A 7,500-nucleotide genomic window follows, 5' to 3' on the forward strand; every position below is an offset into this window, starting at 1 on the left:
CATTATGAATGCTTTAAAAATATCCCTCATAATTCTAATAATTAAGTCTGAAATTTGCATTCGGATGACTGGGCTGATTTCAGATCCACACAGACCTCCTCTGCTTGGGCTAACACCTTACAGTGGTGGAGGGTTTATCTGGGGCTTTCTGCCTCTGGAAGGGTCACCTGTGGCAAACAGGCCCTAGGTGGGGGGTCAGACAAAGTGCAGCCCAAAGACCCCTCATGAAGAAAAACGTGGAAAAAGTGTTCCCTCGCATTCACCGGGGCCCCCCTCTGGAGCCATGCCTGGAGTTGGGGCACATTGGCGAGTGCCTGGTGGTCTGACCTTTACCCATGGAGCCCGGCCGGGCAAAGCCCAAAGAGGAGACATGGGTCCCCCTTTCCATGAGCTCACCACTCGTGGGAGGGGCCAAAGGGGACGGATGGAAGTCTGATCCTCGGCTACAGAAGCTGGCTCTTGGCACGTGGAGTGTCACCTCTCTGGTGGGGAAGGAGCCTGAGTTGGTGTGTGAAGTTGAGAGAATCCGACCAGATATAGTGGTAGTCACCTTGACGCTCGGCTGTGGCTCCGGGACCAGTTTCCTTGAGAGGTGTTGGACACTACCACTTTGGAGTTGCTCCCACAGAAAAGCGCCGAGCAGGGGTGGACATACTAGTTGCCCCCCATCTTGATGCCTGTACGTTGGGGTTTACCCTGGTGAACGTGAGGGTAGCCTTCCTCCGCCGACGTGTGGGGGGACGGGTTCTGACTGGTCTGTGCTTATGCACCAAACTACAGTTCAGACTACCCACCCTTTTTGGAGACCTTGGAGGGGGTGCTGGAAAGCGCTCCTTCTGGTGACTCCGTCGTTCTGCTAGGGGACTTTAACGCTCATGTGGGCAACGACAGTGAGACCTGGAGAGGTGTGGTTGGGAGGAATGGCCCCCTGATCTGAATTAAAGTGGTATTTTGTTATTAGACTTCTGTACCAGCCATGGGTGGTCCATAATGAACACCATGCTCAGACATAAAGGTGTCCATATGTGCTCTTGGCACCAGGATACCTTAGGCCGCAGCTTGATGATTGACTTTGTTGTCATCTCATCTGATCTGCAGCCGCATGTCTTGGACACTCAGGTGAAGAGAGACTGGAGCTGTCAATGGCCCACTACCTGGTGGTGAGTTGGCTTCGATGGTGGGGAACGATGCTGGTCAGATCTGGTAGGCTCAAACGTAGAGTCCTGTCAGAAGGAGCTTTAATTTTCACCTCAGACACAACTTCCAACATATTCTGGGGGAGGTGGGGGACACTGAGTCCGAATGGGCCCTGTTCTGTGCCTCCATTGTTGAGGCGGCTGACCAGAGCTGTGGCCGTAGGGTTGTCGGTGCTTGTCATGGGGGCAACCCACAAATCCGCTGGGCGGTTAGGGATGCCGTCAAGCTGAAGAAAGAGTACTATCAGGTCTTTTGGCCTGTGGGACTCCAGAGGCAGCTGATAGGTACCAGCAGTGCAAGCGTAATGCGGCTCGGGTGGTAACAGAGGCAAAACCCAGGTGTGGAAGGAGTCTGGTGAGACCATGGAGCAAGACTTCCGCTCGGCTTTGAGAAGATTCTGGTCCACCATCCGGCGTGTCAGGAGGGGAAAACAGAGCACCACCAACACTTTATAGTGAGGACGGTGTGCTGCTCACCTCTATTCCTAACGTTGTAGATCAGTGGTCAGAGTACTTCGAAGACCTCCTTAAACCCACTGTCACGTCTTCCAGTGAGGAAGTGGAGCCTGGGGACTTTGGGTTGGACTCTACTATCTCTGGGGCTGAGGTCACTGAGGTTGTCAAAAAGTTCCTTGGTGGCAAAGTTCAGAGGGTGGATGAGATCTACACAGAATTCCTTAAGGCTCTGGATGGCGTAGGGCTGTGTTGGCTGACATGGCTCTGCAATATCGCATGGACATCAGGGGGAGTGCCACTGGATTAGCAGACCAGGTTGGTGGTTCCCCTATTTAAAGTGTTCATCTACCCTGCCTCAGAGTCCTTCTCCACCCACATGTGGCAAGGTGGAGAAACGAGGGCCCGGGCGGGATTCGATCCCCAGACTCCCGGGTGAGAGTCACGCGCGCTAACCAGTCAGCCAAAGGGACATCCCCTTGGCCAAGTAGCCAGGGTGCATGATCAATCGGAACACTGTGACAGGATGCTCACACTGCCACACACATATCAAATTTGAAAACTGCAACATTAATAGGCGCTGCCTGGCGGGCCGAGATGGCGGAGCCGTGGCAGTGACGAAGACGATGGGTAACGAGACGAAGCCAGCTTTTTTCTCTCTGAGCAGTCATTAGAAGTGGAGGACGTTTCTCCCCCTCCTTACCCAGACGATGAGACAAGCGGACCTGAGCCTTATTGTTGAGTTTGTGAGTTGCCTGAAACTACCTGAGCCGACCCAACAGAACCAGCTCTGAATGGTAAGTAGCCGTTAGCCATAGCATTAGATTAGCTGCAGGGTTTGGCTCCACGGCCCTAGAGAGCTAGTATTCAGCATGTTTTAGAGGTTTATTGAGTGAGCAACAGCTGTTTGAATTTTTAAATCTCCTCCTCGCCCTGACAACATCAACTTACGGACCCTGCCTTTAAGTCGTGTAATATGTTAAATGATATCATGTCAACTAATACTGCATCAGAGTTGCATAAATCATTTCTAAACTGATTAGTAAAATAACTTTCTAATCACTGGGTAACCTAACAGGGTGAGTGATTTCAGGTTAGGTTACCCTATTAAGTCAGCTACACAACAACAGAGTACTGGCTATAACGTAAGCAAACAGCTGACTAACAATTATGATTGGTCACATATTGACAACAGGAGACAAACCAGCAATACACCTCATTAGTTAAGAGCTAACTAATGTTATGTTTAAAAAGACTAAATCATTAACAACAGTATCTGACCTGCTGTCTTGTTGCTGTCAGCCTCGTGGTGAGAAATAAAAACCATAAAAGACGTTTTCCCTTCTCTTTTTATGAGGAAACAAACACATCATAACCTCCATTTTAATAACACATCTGCTTGCCTATGTGACTTTTCTCATCTCTCCTCCAAGCCCTTTTATTTTTTGATTCTTTTTTATTACCCAGTTTGCCGCCTCCCTCATGACACCACTCTGAGCCGTCGCCCAGATCAAAACCCGCTGCTGTATGTGCCTCCTGCCCGCCTCCAGTCATCACCTTGCATCTAGAAAAATCACCACACCCACCTACAATCATTTCCATGTTTTAACAAATGTGTTTTGTGAAAAGTGTGTTCCTCAAACCATGTAGGGGTTTTGTAAATAAAGTTGCTTTGAGCACCCCCTGCTGTCTGTAGGGAGTAGCACGTTTCCAAATGACTGCTCCAAGCTCAACTACGGTGACCAGATCCCATCTTGCCAAATGTGGGACAACGTGAAATTCCAGTGCAATGAAATGAAGTTATAAAGTTTAAAAAAGCATCTGTTTTGCCTTTTAGCTCTAACATCACTGTTAAAAATACATCAAATATTATGATTTCATGAACTATTTATTCTATTTGAATTCAACAGCAAAAGCTTTAAGACTATTTCTCAGTTCCTCTCCAGTTACCACAGCTTAACCCAGGCTCTTCTGACCTTCTGCAGAGGCTCTGAATAACTTTGGCTGAAATGATTTTAAACCATCAACTAACACAATAAAAAGTGCAGGTTTAAGCAGCTTTTCAGAATTATTGTTTTTTGAACACTTTATTTGTGTTTTTTCAATTTTCAAACAGAACAATCATATTTATTTTTCAACAACACCCACAAAAAAGGAAAAACAAAAACAAAAAATAATACACGCAAATTAACATTAACAAAGACAGACTAAACAATTAAGGAGAGCGATAAATATTAACAAATGCTAGTGACATCCTCCTGTGTCCAGAAGCATCCCAGCGCATGAGAACTTTTTCGGGGTCAAGTGCTCTGTTTTTATGCACATGCATCATTGCAAGTCCTGACAACCTGTCATTTGTCATGCTGGATCGTAGCCAGGATTTCAGTCGTCTTAGTGCCGAGAATGACCTTTCACATAAGCAGGTGGCCACTGGTAGTGTGAGGTAGACGGAGAGGATACAGTGGATGTTTGAGTAGAACTGTTGATCATCTGATCTACTGTTTCTTTGGCTATTGATGCCAGTACTGTTGGAGGCTGGTTCTTTACCATCCATCTGTGAATCTCCTGGTTGACTGATTCTGGCTGAGGGAGGTCTTGTCTGTACCATGATACCACCAGTTCTTTTATTTCTTCAGTGAGTTTAGACAGGGCTGAAGGTACGAGGTATGTTGCAAGCGTGGCTGGCTCAGAGTCCTCTGCGAACCTGGTGTTTGGTTGGCTTGTCACGTGACCAATAAATGGATAAAAGAGATTGAGTCTGTAATGTTCCTCAACTGACTGTGAAGGTGTGTTCTCTTTATTTGTCTGTCTATTAATCACACGCTTTTTTAACCGGAGTAACTCCAATCACGCTGGCAAGTTTTTCTGATTTGCCAAAACTTTCACTGAAGGCCTCCTCACTTCTTAGCATAAAAATGGCCTGTGCAACCAGTCTTGCCTCTTTGTATGCGGTCATCAGGTCCATATTTGGTGACTGTAGTGCTTTAGACACTGGCTGGATGTAGCCAAGAATTTTGTTTGCTGTGATAGCAGAGATGATTGTCAAGTCAAGTCAAGTTAAAATCATTTATTGTCATATTCTCCACATGTGCAGGACATACAGAGAAACGAAATTCAGTTTCAGCACACACAATTCAAAGATCAGACATACGTGGGTAAGACACATAACAAGAATTGGTGACTGCGGTCATTCGCAACATGAGTCGCGCTACCTTAATAGTTAGATGAAAAGGGTGTTACATGAGGAAAGTTCAGGGAGGGGGGAAAAAAGGCATTAACAGGGTTACACCAGCAGGGTGTATCACTCCAATGCAAAAAAAACACCCGACATGGAAGCACAGACAGCACGTATACAACATCAGAGTCCGATGGGGAGGTGGGGGTGGGCGGGATCCTGAAGCCTCCAATGGGAGCTGCCACTGCGGCGCATCGACCAGCTGCAGAACAACAGGTGGGAGGGAGAGATAAGGAACAGAGAGCACATTGAAGTCCCTGCAGATATAGCCTGAAGGGAGAGGGTGAAGGTCGGGACACAGCATCTGTCGGCATTCCTCCTTTTGTGGGGGTGTGTTGAGCAGCCTTGAGAGGCTGCTATGGCGTCAGATAAGGATAAACATGACTTTGTTTAGGGCAGGCAGAGATAATCTTCCTCTCCGCCTTGGAGTCTCTAAGTGGTCATTCATGTCCACCAGTGAAGCCAATTTTACATTCCACATCCCCGCATCGTCCGGCGACCCTCTCCGAGATCAAATCCATCTTGCGCACTAACACAGGCAACGCCGCGAGGACATTATCAAGCTTACGGTTCACCTCGAGTAACGTCCCAGTCTGTGAGGTCACCGCACGAGCGGCACATTCCATGGGTACGGGTCGCACTCCAATCGCTCCCGTCTTCCCAAATTTCCAGAAAACCAGATATCATCCCACTCCAATCAGAAGAAATCCAGTGATCATCAGGCCGAATATCCACAAATCTTCCACGTCCTCGATGGACAGCTGAGAGAGGCACACGATTCGCCAGACCTCCCAAGAATCGAGTGCATATCCCGATGCGAATGTCCCCTCGGGACAGGAGGGAGCCCCCTTCTCCGTTCTCATCGTAGAGAAAATTTTGTCAATCACGTTGAATGACCAATTAATTAAGTCCATATTTCCAAAAAAGAGTAGTGGTTTCAGGAGAAATGCAGAGAAGTGATCTGTAGGCAGACAGGACAAGAGCCTTGGGGAAGCTGATAAGGGAGCTGAGAAAAAAGCGTCTGTACTCTCTGAAGGCTGAGAAGAACCGTCAAAAGCCTCTATACGATGTCGCAGGCTGCTTGCTTTACTTGAGTTTGAAGATTTCCCCAACTCTGTTTCTATCAGTGTTGAGTGAACTTCAGTGAACAGATCCAAAAAAGCCTCCACTGACCTCCCTCTGGAACCCCAACGTGTGTCTGACATAAGTGGGATGCCTCCAATATTTCTTTATGAACTTGCCTGCGTTTCTTTGCCGTCATGTGGTTGTTCTTGTAGTACGTTCCTCCTTAAAGCAGATGCAGAAAAAAAACAGCAACATCCTCAATTGTGCTCATGGTGTTCCTGATGAGTGGAATGTCAGAACAACCGTGGACTACCACAAGATTGAGTGAGTGACTTCGACAATGTATGAATGATGCCCGTGGCTGAAGCTCTCTAATGTGCTGCTGTAAACCACTCAGATGCCCTCTCATTGTGTCTTCTCATTGTATCTCATTAACCCTTCCACAAAAACAAATAATCAATAATCAACAAGAGTCTGCTTCTAGACCTGCAGAAAAGGGACACACAACAATACAAGCTATCACTGCATCAACCTGATGAAGAAATATAAAATCAACCTTGTTTAACTGAACAATCACACGATAATAAATCACAGTGCATTTAGTGCCAACCACAGTCTCAAGACATGTGTTGAACATGCCTAAGTCCATACTTATGAGAGCACCATGTGAGCACCTGTGTGTGTACACGTGCTTGTAAATGTAAGGTTTATCTATAGGAGCGTCCAATAGAGAGTGTGAGGGACCACAGATCTGCCCCCTAAAGATGTGCAGGAGACGGAGGGAGCTCCAAGTCCCAGAGATCCAGGAGCTGCCCCAGAGCACAGGAACCCCAAGGAGACTGTAACCAGAAAAGCCCCCGCCCGCCTCGAGAGGCGCAGAGGATCGCCCCGGGGGGCCACAACCAGCAGCCGGCAGAGTCCCGGGAGATATCAGCAGCAAGCCCACAGGCCCGCCCGCAGCCTCCCACCCCCAAGCCAGCTGAGCCCGGAACCCAGGGGCGACCACCCCCGCCGGGGACCCAGCAGAGCCCAGAGACTCAGATCCCACCAGGCAGCCACCTTTCATTTTTCAATAGGGATTGCTATTCTATCGTCTATTTTGGACAATGTCTTATATACTTTAGACAGTAGTTTGGGGGGTCTGAGATTATAGAAGTCTGATACCCTTGGTGGTGTTTGTAATTCTATTTTATTGAGCTTAAATTTTTGTTTGACTACAGATTTAATTTGGTGATATTCTAAAAAGCTATTCTTATCCATTCCAAATTGGGAGACTATTCTATTAAATGGGATGAAGTCCAATCCTTCATATATGTGTTCCAGGTATAGGATTCCTTTATTTTTCCATTCCGGAAGGTTCATCATTTTATTATTTTGCTAAATATCAGGATTATTCCAGATAGGTGTGCGTCTGCATGGTACTGTTGATCTGTTAGTTCTAAACCCATACTGGCAATTTGCCAACAGATCATGTTTATCCACAAAGTTGTCAAGTCTTTTTAGAAATAGTTTTTCCAGTATCTTAGAAAACTGGCAGAGTACCGACACTGG

This window comes from Nothobranchius furzeri, chromosome 11 (assembly GCF_043380555.1).
Source record: "Nothobranchius furzeri strain GRZ-AD chromosome 11, NfurGRZ-RIMD1, whole genome shotgun sequence".
Classification (NCBI taxonomy): Eukaryota; Metazoa; Chordata; class Actinopteri; order Cyprinodontiformes; family Nothobranchiidae; genus Nothobranchius; species Nothobranchius furzeri.